Genomic DNA, 14,529 nt, shown 5'->3' with positions numbered 1-14,529 from the left:
CTTTCTGCAGTCGAAAAGAAATTAAGGTTTTTGATGAAAACCTTCCAGGATTTTTCTCCATATAATGGACTTCAATGGGCTCCAAACGGTTCAAGGTCCAAATGACAGTTTCAGTGCAGCTTCAAAGGGCTTTAAACGATACCAAACGATGAATAAGTGTGAGGTCAAAATACGAGAGTGGTCATAGATGTATATGTAGATGCCTCATTAGCGCCGGCACGGAACAGTGGAAAGAGGCACCTACGGTCGATATATCTATGACCACGCTCGTATTTTGACCTCACTAAGCGGAAATTATGGCGAAGCTCAGAGATGATCACGTTCGTCTGATAAGAGGTAAAATAAAAGCATAAATACTGCTCGGTTTCTCGCAGAAACTGATTGTTTCGCTAGATAAGACCCTTATTCATCGTCTGGTATCGTTTAAAGCCCTTTGAAGCTGCACTGAAACTGTCATTTGGACCTTGAACCGTTTGGAGCCCATTGAAGTCCATTATATGGAGAAAAATCCTGGAATGTTTTCATCAAAAACCTTATTTTCTTTTCGAATGCAGAAAGAAAGACATGGACATCTTGGATGACATGGGGGTGAGTAAATTATCAGCAAAACTTTATTTAAAAGGGAACTAATCCTTTTAACTTTTTTTTTAGCAGTGTATATTTTGTGTGTAGTTTTCCCTTGTGTATTCCTCCCTCTCTTGTCTCTGCTCCAGCTGTAATTACTCACAGGTGGAGCTGTTAACGAGGAGTGACCTGATTGGTGATGGGAGTGATTGCTGTTAAGCCGTCGGGATTGTGTTGCTAAGCCTCCTGAACTATGGATACACAGATCCCCGCTCTCATGGCTTCCTCAACTGTCAGAATTGATTGTTGTTTCTCAGTACGGTGTACATAGGGATTGTTAAAGAACCAGCACACAAGACATGTGATGTAAAGTTATTTTTGCTAAATTGTCACTTCTGTTAAGTTCAGCTCCCATCACCTCCTGATCATTATTGAATCAGAGCATAGTAGGGAGGTGGGTGGGTGCCTTTTTGTTTTATTATCCATTTTCTCCTGTTTATGTTGAATTGTTATCTGTAAAGTAGTTGTTATCTGTGACCAGGTTAGCATTGTAAAATTAGTTAGCTTCGTTTTGTCGTTACTAGGGGTGGGAATCTTTTACCATCTCACGATTCAATTCGATTCCGATTCTTGAGGCCACGATTCGATTCATAATCGATTTTCGATTCAAAAAGATTTTCGATTCAAAACGATTCGATTTTATCCATAATTATTTCTAATCAGGTTTCTGATCATGGTCTACTCTCATCTGCTTTGCTATACAGAATGACAAACGAATACATTAAAGTGTCTTTTTCACATTTATTAAGTTCAATTCTCAGGAAAGTTAGCCTGGATGCCAGCCGAACTTAGCACCGCCCACAACATTTTTACTCGGGCAGTTCGGTGTGGAATTGATCGGTAGAGAAGTAATTATGCCTGAACAGAAACTGTTCGGACCAATGAATTTGTCAGGGCGGGCTTTAGACGATGATGGACAGATGATAAACAGTAACGTAATCATCCACGTCATCAAAAGCCGCTTGGGTTGAATTTGTTCTAATCCTAAAAGGAGAACTTGTTCGTATATGCATTCACCTTTACTATTTCTCTCAGAAATGATTATCGTGTTGGTAAGTACTCTGTGTATCCTCAAATTATTTTTTTACAACACCGGCAAAGATCGTTTACACTAATCTTGTTCTTCTAACGTTAGGCTACTTATTCCAGCGTGCGTGCAGACAGGGTTGCCAAGTTTTTACAACAAAACCCGCCCAATAGCTAACGTTCCTCAAAACTAGCCAAAAACAAGCCCAATAGCTTTCCAGGGGGGGTTCTCCGGGAAAAAAAGGCATTTGGGGGGTAAAATATGTGTTATTTTGGCAGGGCTGCCTGCTAAAATTCGCATTCCTGGGTCTGTATATCACATAATTGGGGTCGCTTCAACCCACGGACATGGCAACACAGCGCAGTTGAGTTCTGTTGACATTTGACAACTAACGTTATGCGTCGCTCCGTTGCTCTGATTGGTTGTAGGTCTATTCAATTGAGGTCTTTCCTGGTTCGGTTGAAACACGCCCCATAATCACAGCCCAACGGAGCAGTATCAGACTCATATTCTGACTAGAATTGAGTATGACGACGTCAGGCTACAGGAAAGTGCCTTTTATCAAAAACATTGTCTGGTTCTCAATTGCTACTCATTAGTAGCTAGCTATAAAATAAGTTGGAACAAGTGCTTCTTCAAAATGGTTGAAAGTATACATTTCCCAGGAAAGTTGCAGTTTACCACAAATATCATGTAGAACACATCCGGTGAAGACAAAAAAAAATCTATATTTCTCAGTCAGACAAAGTAACATATATAACAAGTTATGAAAATAAAGTGCTGGGAGTTTCGCGAAACACTGCAGTGTGCGTTGGTCTGCAGCTGGCGGCTGACTCTGCTCCGTGCCGCTGAGCTCCGGGTAGGGTTGCCACCTTCAGTGTGGCAAAAGGGACACCCATTCACGACCCAACCTCAACGCGACGCAAGCTCGACATGTTTTTTAAAAAACGCGCAAGTTTACAGGCACACGCACAGCGCATGTTCTCGAGACTATGGCAACAAAGCCGCTAAAACGCAACCATGCACAAATGAGCTCCTGTACTACTTATTGTGAAATTGATTTCTTTATATTTGCTATAAGTATTCTCCACACTGCAAAATCCGTTTGTTAATATGTGTGGACCTGTGAAAAATACGGGACAAATCGCGTCCCGTATCAAACCAATACGGGACGCGATTTGTCCCGTATTTTTCACAGGTCCACACATATTAACATACGGATTTTGCAGTGTGGAGAATACTTTTGCTTGTCATTTTGCTTGTAAATACGGGACAATTCCGTATTTTACGGGACGGGTGGCAACCCTAGGGTGATGCCTAGTAATATGAGCCCGCGCATTTGTTGTGCTGCCGAAGTACTTGGTCTTCATTTTGCAAAGCTTGCACACTGTGTGTGTCATGTCCAGCGCAGTGCTTCCAGGCATTCGGTAAAAACCGAAATGACGCCAAACTTTAGGTTTAAGTGAAGATGGGGCTGGTTGGATCTCCCTCTCATCCATATTTGCTTCCTCTCTGTTTTAGTGATTTGCCGCTCGCGTTCAAAAACTGGCTGCGTGGTGACGTCCGGACGCCGCGTATAGGCTAGTTACAAAACGGAGGCGAACAGCCAGCTGATTTTATTAATTTATTAAATCGATTCTTGGACATTTCAGATCGATTCTGAATCGTTGCAAATGAGAATCTAGATTCTTCTGTGAATCGATTTTTTGGCACACCCCTAGTCGTTACCCACTCCCGAAGCTAATGTTACTGTTGTTTAAAGGGTTAGTTCACCCAAAAATGAAAATTATGTCATTAATTACTTACCCTCATGTCGTTCGACACCCGTAAGACCTCCGTTCATCTTCGGAACACAAATGAAGATATTTTAGTTGAAATCTGATGGCTCTGAAAGGCCTCCATTGGCACAATGCACGGTTCACTATCAAGACCCTTAAAAGGTACTAAAGACGTCGTTACAAAGTCCATCTCACTACAGTGGTTCTACAATAACTTTATGAATCGGCGAGAATAGTTTTTGTGCGCAAAAAAACCCTAAATAACGACTTATATAGTGATGACGATTTCAAAACACGGCTTCATGAAGCTTCGAAGCGTTATGAATCAGTGAGTTGAATCATGATTCGGATCGCCAAATTTCAGCAGTTTGGCGGTTTGACACGTGATCATGATTCGACTCACTGATTCATAACGCTTCAAAGCTTCATGAAGCCGTGTTTTGAAATCGTCATCACTATATAAGTGCCAATGGAGGCCTTTCAGAGCCATCAGATTTCAACTAAAATATCTTCATTTGTGTTCCGAAGATGAACGGAGGTCTTACGGGTGTCGAACGACATGAGGGTAAGTAATTAATGACAGAATTTTCATTTTTGGGTGAACTAACCCTTTAATAAATTTACTTTTTTTACAGTTTTGCTGTTTTGAAGCCTTGGGAGTGAGGATCTTGTTAATAGAATCCCTGTAAATTGTTGCGGGTATTTTCTTTCTGTTTGAGTAGAGGCTTAAACTATATGTAACAAAGAGCCCAGAGCAAATGCAGAAATAATCAGCAGCAGATCACGGCAAAATGCTGGTTCATCAACCACATGCAACTCTGCATACAAACCTCATGCAACACAACAATAACAATATTTTAAAGGGGTCATAAATTGAGAACTCAACTTTTCATTCAGCCTTTGATATATAAAAGTTAATCGTGATATAAGAATATCCAGTAAGTTTCGGAGCTGAAAACGTCCTTGTTAGTCAAAGAAAAGCTTTTATTGACAATCTGTGAATGTCTGTCTCTGAAAATTATAAAAGCCTGAGTACACGCACACACAATCGCACGGGCTTCCAAAACAAGTATGAACTCAGCAAGAGTGGCAACCATAAGGAGGAAATGGAGGCCAGTGGCTCATAAAATCAATACAAAATGATGATGTGGGGGGATAATGGGGGTTTTAGTAGTAGTCCCACACAGAATCTGCACATTTTTGAATTCTGCAGAAATCTACATGCAATTGAATGTTTGCTTTTTTTTTTTTAAATACTACTTTTAATAATGTTTTCAGCTAAAGCCATGTATAAATCGAACGATATTGATATATACAAAGTATATATAATAATTATCTTCATAAATTGATGAATGGGTGGAAAAATAAAAAACTGCTACATACAGAATTCTCTAAAATAGTTCATAGCTCTAATACTCATAGTTGAGTCAGCTTTTGATCTGTCAGGGCTGCTCTCTGGAAATATAGTAAAGCCCACGCAATAAGAGATCTGCTTGAGTACATGCACTACAACACAGGCTGGTTCAATAAAACAAAGTATTGCTGAATATATGAACTCCGCCAGGGGCAGACTTTACTCTTGAGCAAACAAATATGAGTAAAAGGCTGATGGCTCAAACACTGACAGCAAAAATCAAAGAAAGAAAGTCACGAGGCTATTAGGCTACAGTGCATTGATTATATCATTTACTATAATGTATAGTGGATTAGTACTGATCACTTACTGTATCACAGATCCATTTGTAAAAAGGATGCAAAACCAACTCTAACACGATTCACTCATGGATGTATGGTCTTGACTTGAATAGGCATAGCTGCAGCTCTCTACAAAGTGTGTTTATTTGCAGTTTGTTACTGCACTGCCTGTGCTCCCATGAGAGATGACTCCATAGCTTCAGTCTCTGGTGATCAGCAGTACAAATGAATGCACTTGCATACAGCTCATCCAAGCCTGAGTGGCTTAAACAGCAGAAATCTATACAGCCACATGTTGGATGCTCAGAGCCAAAATGGCTAACCATGTTTCACCTAGGTTGATTGACAGAGGCTTCATAAACAAGCTGATCCAAAATAAACAATGTAGGCCAAACCTAGAGTAGTTTAAGATCAACCCTCCTCTCTGAACTGTGTCCTCATAACACTATAAGCAAACCTCACCAACCCCATAGGCAAATAAAGACCTCTTACCGCTTCAGTGGAACATGTGTGTTAGAGGAGAGCAGTCTTTCCTTGTTTGATGCTCGTGGTGTTATCCCAAAGCAAAGGTTATGCAAAACACTCCAGCAGCACAGAGACAGACAGTCAGAGAGAAGCCCATGCTGGAGGAACCACACCCACAGAGGGACATGCCAGCAGGTGCATCTAATTATAATATCCTGTCTACAAATGTTTGGAATCTTAAGACAAATGGAATGTCAGATGTTTCCATGGATAAGGACAACTTAGCTAATCAACTTAATAAACAGCACATGTTATTTCTTATACATTCTGGTTGACCTAAGTTTTAAAGAAACAGTTGACCCAAAAATGTGTCATTTAGGCTACACCCCCTCATGTCGTTGGAATACAATGTGCGGCTGAAACACTAAAAAAATCCTAGGACACTGGAACGCCATAAAACGACCATCAAAAATTGAAAAATGGTGCGCTAACATCATTGCCATCAAACAGACATTGGTTGTCACATGGTAACCATGTGACGTTTCATTTTGAAATTCTGGAAACAAGTAAGAGCTTTTGGGGAGGGTAAAATGGGGCAGTGACTATTAAGAGGACCAATAAGTTATGAACTACTTTTATGATGTCATTTTGTGTTTATTTTGTCCTTTTTGGAGCTTGACAGACCCTGGTTACCATGTTATTGTTAACGAAAACTATTCTTTTTTTGGTCAATTGAAATAAAGCCGAAATAAAATCAAATTTAAATATTAGAAGGAAAAAAATTAACTTAACTTGAATGAAAAGTTTAGGTTGAAGTACTAAAATTACTAAGACTGAAATAAAATTAAAATAATTTAAAATACTAATAAAAATGACAAATCTTAAAACTAAAATATAAGTACATATATACAAATAAAAGCTAATTCTAAATAGTAAAAATAAATACTATAAAAGTATATAAAAATAACACTGTTGATTAATATGGAGCATCATGGCAAAAGCTATAAAATAATTATTTAAAAATGTGTAGCATGTTGTAGCTGAATATTGGATTGGAAAACATGAGGATGATTAAATAAATAATTACTTTTCATTTTTAGTTAACCGTGCAGATAGCGTGCAGATACTAACGCATATATTCAATTGACAGATGCATTATCACCCTAAAAACATCCCATGATACATCATCATGCGTTGCGTATATTACGTTTCTAGCGTAGTGTTTCTTTACAAAGTGACATCGCCAACTACTGGCCTGTCAGCAGAATACCGCGATTTAAGTAGACTACAGAATACTGATAAGTGTGTGAACTGGGATTGGTTTGACAACGTTGTCATCTGTAGTCATCTTGTTAGTACATCGTTGGGGTGTAAACGTATATACTCTCAGTAAATTGAACGATTAGTTGATGAAAACATTTAACAAATAGGACATTTTAGTTTCTGTAGCTCAATCGTTTAAGCATGCGCTGCTGCTTAGTTCATGGATTTGAGTTCCAGGGAACAAATAAACTGATACAAAGTAAAACTTTAAATGGACAAATGAAGAACTGCCAACAAATATTTAAAAATGACCACGTCAATAATAAATAATTACTTTTCATTTTTAGTTAACCGTGCAGATACTAACGCATATATTCAATTGACAGATGCATTATCACCCTAAAAACATCCCATGATACATCACTCCCAGCAACAACATCATGCATCATAATACCAGATCTGGGAAAAACAACAAAGTGCCACACAAACACTTCTCCTATTCTCAGCACATGACAAAAAAGGAACTTACAGATCAGCCCATCGCAAGAAACAACGAATCTGTAGAAACTTTCCATTTCCTCTAAAGGGATCTTCATCAAGCTCCTGCAGTTCTCCGGGGGCCGGAGGTGCGTCCCAGTCTCCTCCATCAGTATCATTTCACCTCCTTCACTTGGTCTCAATACGCCCTGCTGTACCTTCCTCGTTCATTCTCTCTTTTACTGTCACATCCTGTCTGTCCCCGCATTGCAAATATTCACTCCCTGAAATAGCTCGGTCTGTCTCTCCCTCTCCGAGAGGCTGTATCTCTCTCTCTCAGGTGTGAGTGCTGCAGACAGCAACGCGACGCTGCTTTTCAGTCACGCCCATGCCAAACGCAGGTAACCCCGCTCTGCACACACACACATGCAGTAAAGCTTCTCACTCGTTCACACTACACATCACACACACAATAATATTTTGGTTGCTCCATTAGGTGCCGTTCATTTACACGACAACAGCGTTTTGGGGGCCTGAAAACACAAACCTTTGAAAACGGGATTCAAAGTACAAGTTTTTGAAAACGATAGCCTACCGTTATTGTCTCTGTAAACTACAAAACCGCGAATTTGTGAAAATAGCGACGTCATGCGCATGCGTTGCGTATATTACGTTTCTAGCGTAGTGTTTCTTTACAAAGTGACATCGCCAACTACTGGCCTGTCAGCAGAATACCGCGATTTAAGTAGACTACAGAATACTGATAAGTGTGTGAACTGGGATTGGTTTGACAACGTTGTCATCTGTAGTCATCTTGTTAGTACATCGTTGGGGTGTAAACATACCCTCAGTAAATTTAACGATTAGTTGATGAAAACATTTAACAAATGGGACATTTTAGTTTCTGTAGCTCAATCGTTTAAGCATGCGCTGCTGCTTAGTTCATTGATTTGAGTTCCAGGGAACAAATAAACTGATACAAAGTAAAACTTTAAATGGACAAATGAAGAACTGCCAACAAATATTTAAAAATGACCAAGTCAATAATAATGTGGATAGATTTGATAGTTTAAGATCTCTACTAAAACTCTAGAAGAGGTCCTTACTGACAAATGTGTTTATATATATATATATCCTTCGGATGAGACGTTAAACCGAGGTCCTGACTCTCTGTGGTCATTAAAAAATCCCAGGATGTCCTTCAATAAAGAGTAGGGGTGTAACCCCGGCATCCTGGCCAAATTTGCCCATTGGCCCCTGTCCATCATGGCCTCCTAATCATCCCCATATATGTATACGATTGGTATCATCCCTCAGTCTCCTCTCCACCAATCAGCTGGTGTGTGGTGGGCGTTCTGGCGCAATATGGCTGCCGTCGCATCATCCAGGTGGATGCTGCACATTGGTGGTGGTTGAGGAGATTCCCCCCTTCTATGTAAAGCGCTTTGAGTGCCTAGAAAAGCGCTATATAAATGTAACAAATTATTAATTATATATATATAATATAAATATATATACATATCTGAGTATATATAATCCTATAATCCTCATTACTCTGAGGTGAGAAACTGTATCAGATCTAATGGGACATTTCATGTAATTTTAAAGTCAAATACTTTTTGATATATACTTTTCATTTAATTTTTAAATGCAGTATCTGCAAAAAATATAAGACTTTTTCTCTTTTGAGAAGAGTTTGTTTTCTCTAAAAAGCATACAGGAAAAAATCTTGGGGGGAAAATCATACAGTAAAAAAAATACAGTAAAAATTGGCTAATGATAAGTTCCCTTACTCTATAAGGTGAAAAACTGTATCAGATCTAATGGGACATTTCATGTAATTTTAAAGTCAAATACTGTTAAATGTACAGTTTTTTGGAAGTGAAAAAGAACAATTTATCTTATAATTCAGTAAATTTAACTTAAATCCATAAAAATGTTGCTTCTATTTTTACAGTAAAGTTTTTAGTTTTTTGTTGTTGTTTTTTTACAATGTATGCTCAATTTTAATATTTAGTCATGCTAATGTTTTTTATTTTTAGAGTTATTTTATTATTTAAACGTTTTTTTTTTTTGTATACAGAATTATTCACATTTCAGCATGTCAGAAACATTCTCACAGCCTCAGAGGTCATTTCGAGGTCTAAGAGGTTAACCAAACACATTTACCTGATCGTGGGGTCTGCGTGTACCTGGTTTGTATCCTCCCAGGTCTGTGGAGGAAACAACACACTGTTTCCATTTTCTGGCTATCAGGATTTACTTCTCCCAGCAAACACAGACGCGCGCAAATGTATCCAGTACCACTTCACGACTCTAACCGCCATTATACTTTGACCTCACGCAAACCGCTCAAACCTGTAGCTGAGGTTAACCATTACCATACACTATTACAACATAAAGCAGGCTGGAGAACTCCACGTGGCTATGAATTATAAAAAGAAAGGTAGAGCAAAATATGTCAAATCAGATATATCTCAAACTCTAACTATGAGCAACAGGGTTATATAGTTAACAAAAAACAAAAACCATACATTTTTAACTGAAATAAAATATGCAAGGGCAACTTGATGTCCTAAAATAATTCAAACTAAAACTGAAATAAATTAAACTATATGATATAGACATATAAAAACTATTAAAAAAAATCTATTCAAATCCAAAATATTATTAAAACAGTATAATAGTGTCTCAATGGTACTAAAATAATACAGATAAGCAATAGTTAAAGTGACACTTGCCTTAAAAGAACAATACACACAGGCAAGGGCGTATAAACTTCATATTCTAATAATAAAAGACTTTGAAGACTTTATGCTGAAGCTGGTCTGAGATCAGTCTAAAAAGATGTGGAGTCTGAATATGACACATAATGAAGTTGAAAATAAATTCATCTCCATAGATAGATGATGATGATAGATACAGAACAAAAGAGTGCGACAACATCACAAGGATGCCAGGAGTCGTTTCGTATTAAACACACAGAAAGTCAAACATCAAAGAGCAAATACACACACAAACACACTCAGACTTAAGCGGCATCCGGTTAAGAGCGAGAAGCAGACACAGAGAAGCTTAAGATCAGAGATTTACTCACATTTCAGGATGTCAGACATCTGTTCTCCAGGACAGATAAATTGTCCTTGTCAGTGTTTTTGAGTGTGTGTATTCCCTAGTCTGTCCACTGTGTACTGTATGCAAAGCAATGCACTTGTTCTGTTTTATGTGGGGGTGTGTGTGCAATTATCTTTTTGAGAAGTCGAGATGATCCGCTATTTGCCAATATTTATCTGTCTCTTCTGCCATGTGTGTTCCCTAAATATAGCAGTTCAGCTCTGTGCTGAGACGCATTGGTTTACTGTGAAAACAAAACTTTTAGCACAAAGTGTCAGAGCGAGAGAGAGATCGAGAGAGAGAGAGAGGATGTGTGTCAATGTGATCCGGGCAATGGGCCATCCACATGCATCTCAATGATGAGAGAGAAATCCCACGAGGAAACCACCTTTCAACCTCCCACACACGCACACGCACACACAAATAAACGGACAGATATTCACTTAAATTGCCCCTAAAAAAGAATACGGACAATTCAAATGTTTACATTTCCTTTCATGAGACTTTTTGGGGTCACAGTATCCATTCTGCTCCTCATTTACTCATCCTCATGCCATTCCATACCTGCGTGGTTTTCTTTCAAAAAGAGATATTTTAAAGAATGTGCTGGTCGATCTTTTCCATGCAATTATAATCAATAGAGACCGGAGCTTTTTGCGAGAAAAAAACCTAAATGTAAGGCGTTGTGAGACTTTTAGTCTTGTGCAGTCTGAAAGTTTCAGTTCTCATTTATCGAAACTGCATGGAAAGTTTCAACTATATTCTTCAAAATTCTGCAGTTCCACAGAAGAAAGGAAGTCATATGAGTTTGGAATGACACAAGGGTGAGTAAATGATGGCTGAAGTTTCATTTTTGGCTGAACTATTCCATATTATAACTCTTTTAACTGCCACTAAGAAGTGTCCTAAAACTGAATGACTCGCAAACTAACAGAGCCAGTCAGCAATTTCCATCCTGTTTCCTCAGCAAAACCATCTGAGAGCAGCTACACCACACAAACACACGCTGATGTTGAGTTCTCTCACCGTTCCAGTCCCTGCAGGAGCTCTTGCGGCTGAAGGTTGTGAAAGGAGAGAAGGGGACTCCCTGTAAGACTGTAGCCGATAGGTTGTAGAGGAGCTGGGTCAGTCGGGACAGGATCCGTTGTGGGGCGTCCTGGCCCTCCTGAAGAAACTCGTGCAGAGACATTTAAACTGGTCTCCTCATGTGCCTAAACCAGCCTCAACCGGTCTAGGCTCGGTCTGACCTCTCGGAAACCAGCCCAAATTAAGATTGATCCACATTCGGTCCAGACCAGTGCTAAAACAGTCCTGTAATCTGAACTACGCAAGACCAATGAAATCCCAAGCGAGGACGGTGTGATCCAAGAGAATGCTGGGAAGACTACATCAGCACAGTCCTGGTCTCAGAGGGCTTCCTCTGTCGGACGGGACCCGCAGAGAGAGACGCATTTCGGACCTCCTGTTTGTAAGGAAACAACCCCAGCATTCATGCGCGCCGTCGCAGTAAACACATGTATTCTTGCAGAGGAGAGAAGAAGAGTGGAAGAGAGGGGAGGGAGAGTTTTAGCACAAATCCCCTTCTGCTCTGCTAATTACACACACACACACACACACACTCTCTCACACTTACACACACACACACACACACAATCATACTTAGACTCTAATCTCCAGCATTCTTGTGCGCCACTTAGGGGCCAAACTGACTAACTTTTTCTAAACTGAAACAAAACCTCTAAATGAATTTGAACCTTTTAGGAATCATTTCATAAGACATGCATTATGAATATGATTGAATATCCTAAAACAAAACATATGCTCTATATATAAAAAAAAGTACTTCTGTAATGTACTAGGAATGAGAGTGTAGTTGACCTACCAGTATGCAATTAGATGAAAAGAGTTCAAAATAAACACTATTAATAACTCTATTATTATGCATAATTAAAAAATATTACCATGAATATGCATCTGAGTTGTCCTGGCTAGACCTTGCAATGCACTGGCAACCGCAGATCATTATTATGCTAGGTCAAGCAGCACTGAAAATATAAAATATAAAAATATAAAATTCAAATGAAAATATACAAATCTAGTTTACACATACAGTTGACACACATACACACAGTTCATAACTACCATACATGATGTCAGTTATTTGTTATGCGAGAGAAGTTTTCTCTCTCTCTCTTACACACACAGTCACTTTCTGTTTCTCTCTGCTCTGATTCTCTCCCTGTTTCACCCTTGGCACTGTCTTCGGAGAACACAGAGAAAAGAGGAGAGAGGGAGAAACCGCCTGCCAAGGTTTGGGCAAAGGCCTCCACAGCACGCAATTTAGCCCTCTAGTTCTCATCCTATTACCACGGTGGAAGTAACCCTACAGAAGAAAACAGCCTCCTCTTGAAAGACAACAGAACCCGTTACCACAGCAACCCACAGACACTGCACAGCACTTAGAGCCAATAAATACAGAGATAAACTGCTGAATAGAGGTAAAAGGGTATAAATTAATATGATGCGATATCATAAAACACATGACAATTTTTGCCATTTAAAGGCCGCTATTATAGTATTGTATTGTACTCTTCCACTAGTGGCTAACCTGAGCTGGAACGTCAATGCTTTTTAGAGTCATCCCAAAATAATGTCACTGGTAAAACATCTACAGAAGAAAAACTAGATAACATGATTTGATGATAGCTTGATAAAGCCTGGTCTGAAAGTTTAGTTTTAAAAGCTTGAGATTTAAAGGTTTTACTGTCAGATAGAAAGTATACCACCATTAAACCCCCAAGAAACCATATCAATCCAGTTCTGTCCCTAATAAACATTTTCAGACCCAATTAGACCTCATAAAATCACTAAGAAACCACATCAGACCACACATTATTATGAAAATTAACCATGGTTTTATTATGGTAAAAGTAACCATGTTTTTTGTGGAGGATTGATTATCCTTATCCTTTGTATGACCACTTTTTTATTTTACTACAAATACCATGGTAAAACTGTGGTTAGTGTAGCAAAACCATGGTTAATTTGTGGTTACCATGGTTTCACCATGTTTTTTTTTGTAGTAAAGCCATGGTTAATTTACATGTTTCTAGGCATTGCCAGATGTAGCTAAAATGTTTTACTGTTGCTAGTATGTTTTAGCATATTTTAGCATATTCTTAACATATTGCTAGCATGTTTTAGAATGTTATTTAGTACGCTGCTAGCATGCTTTATCCCATCCCTAGTGTTAGCATGTTAACACATTGCTAGCATGTTTTAGCATATTGCTAGCATGTTTTAGAATGTTGTTTAGTACGCTGCTAGCATGCTTTATCCCATCCCTAGTGCTAGCATGTTAACACGTTGCTAGCATGTTTTAGCATAATGCAAGCATGTTTTAGAATGTTGTTTAGTATGCTGCTAGCATGCATTATCCCATCCCTAGTGCTAGCATGTTAACACGTTGCTAGCATGTTTTAGCATATTGCTAGCATGTTTTAGAATGTTGTTTAGTACGCTGCTAGCATGCTTTATCCCAGAGTCCTGCACGGGTCCATTTTTGGATACCCGCCCCCGCCCGTACCCGCAAAGTTCAGCACCGGATCCGACCCGTCACCCGTGATAATATCAAAATGAAATCCGCACCCGCCCAGACCCGTTAATATTTGGCCCGTTACCCGATCCGTGCCCGCGATAAAATCACAAACGCTAAAACCATTCCAATTAAAGTGCTTTATTTTTTATCTTGCACCTCTCACAACATCACAACAGCGTCATGAATGGGCTGATGAAACAGGCTAAAGTGCGCTTAAATAGGCTATGGAACCTGATAACTATAGCCTACGAAAATAGACCTGTTAATGGAAGAAGAAAAAAACCTGAGCCTGTCGCTCACAAACAATATATTATAGGCTAGCCTATACTTGAGCCTGCTAGCTGATGTTCGCGTTTCTCCTCGAAGTTTGCAAGCCGCGAAGCCGCTTATGATGTTATTTTCCTGATCTCTTATTACACCACACTTTCTCCACACATCCGATTTTGCCTTTAAAGACTCGTTGTCAACAATTGTATATACTCCACTCG

The 14,529-nt window shown here is 39.1% G+C and overlaps 1 protein-coding gene across 1 annotated transcript in view; it reads right to left on the bottom strand.

The window, feature by feature from the left end:
* mcf2la (mcf.2 cell line derived transforming sequence-like a) overlaps positions 1–11,982 on the bottom strand; it is a 93,387-nt gene extending 81,405 nt beyond the window's left edge. Inside the window, exon 1 of the mRNA XM_079811711.1 lies at positions 11,470–11,982. The gene's annotated coding sequence lies outside the window, so the exon portion shown is untranslated. The remainder of the gene's footprint in view (positions 1–11,469) is intronic.
* Between the last annotated feature and the right edge of the window lie 2,547 nt (positions 11,983–14,529).

Source organism: Gobio gobio (assembly GCF_949357685.1).
Source record: "Gobio gobio genome assembly, chromosome: 3".
NCBI classification, from domain to species: Eukaryota; Metazoa; Chordata; class Actinopteri; order Cypriniformes; family Gobionidae; genus Gobio; species Gobio gobio.
This window is presented reverse-complemented; position numbering and strand designations above follow the sequence as displayed.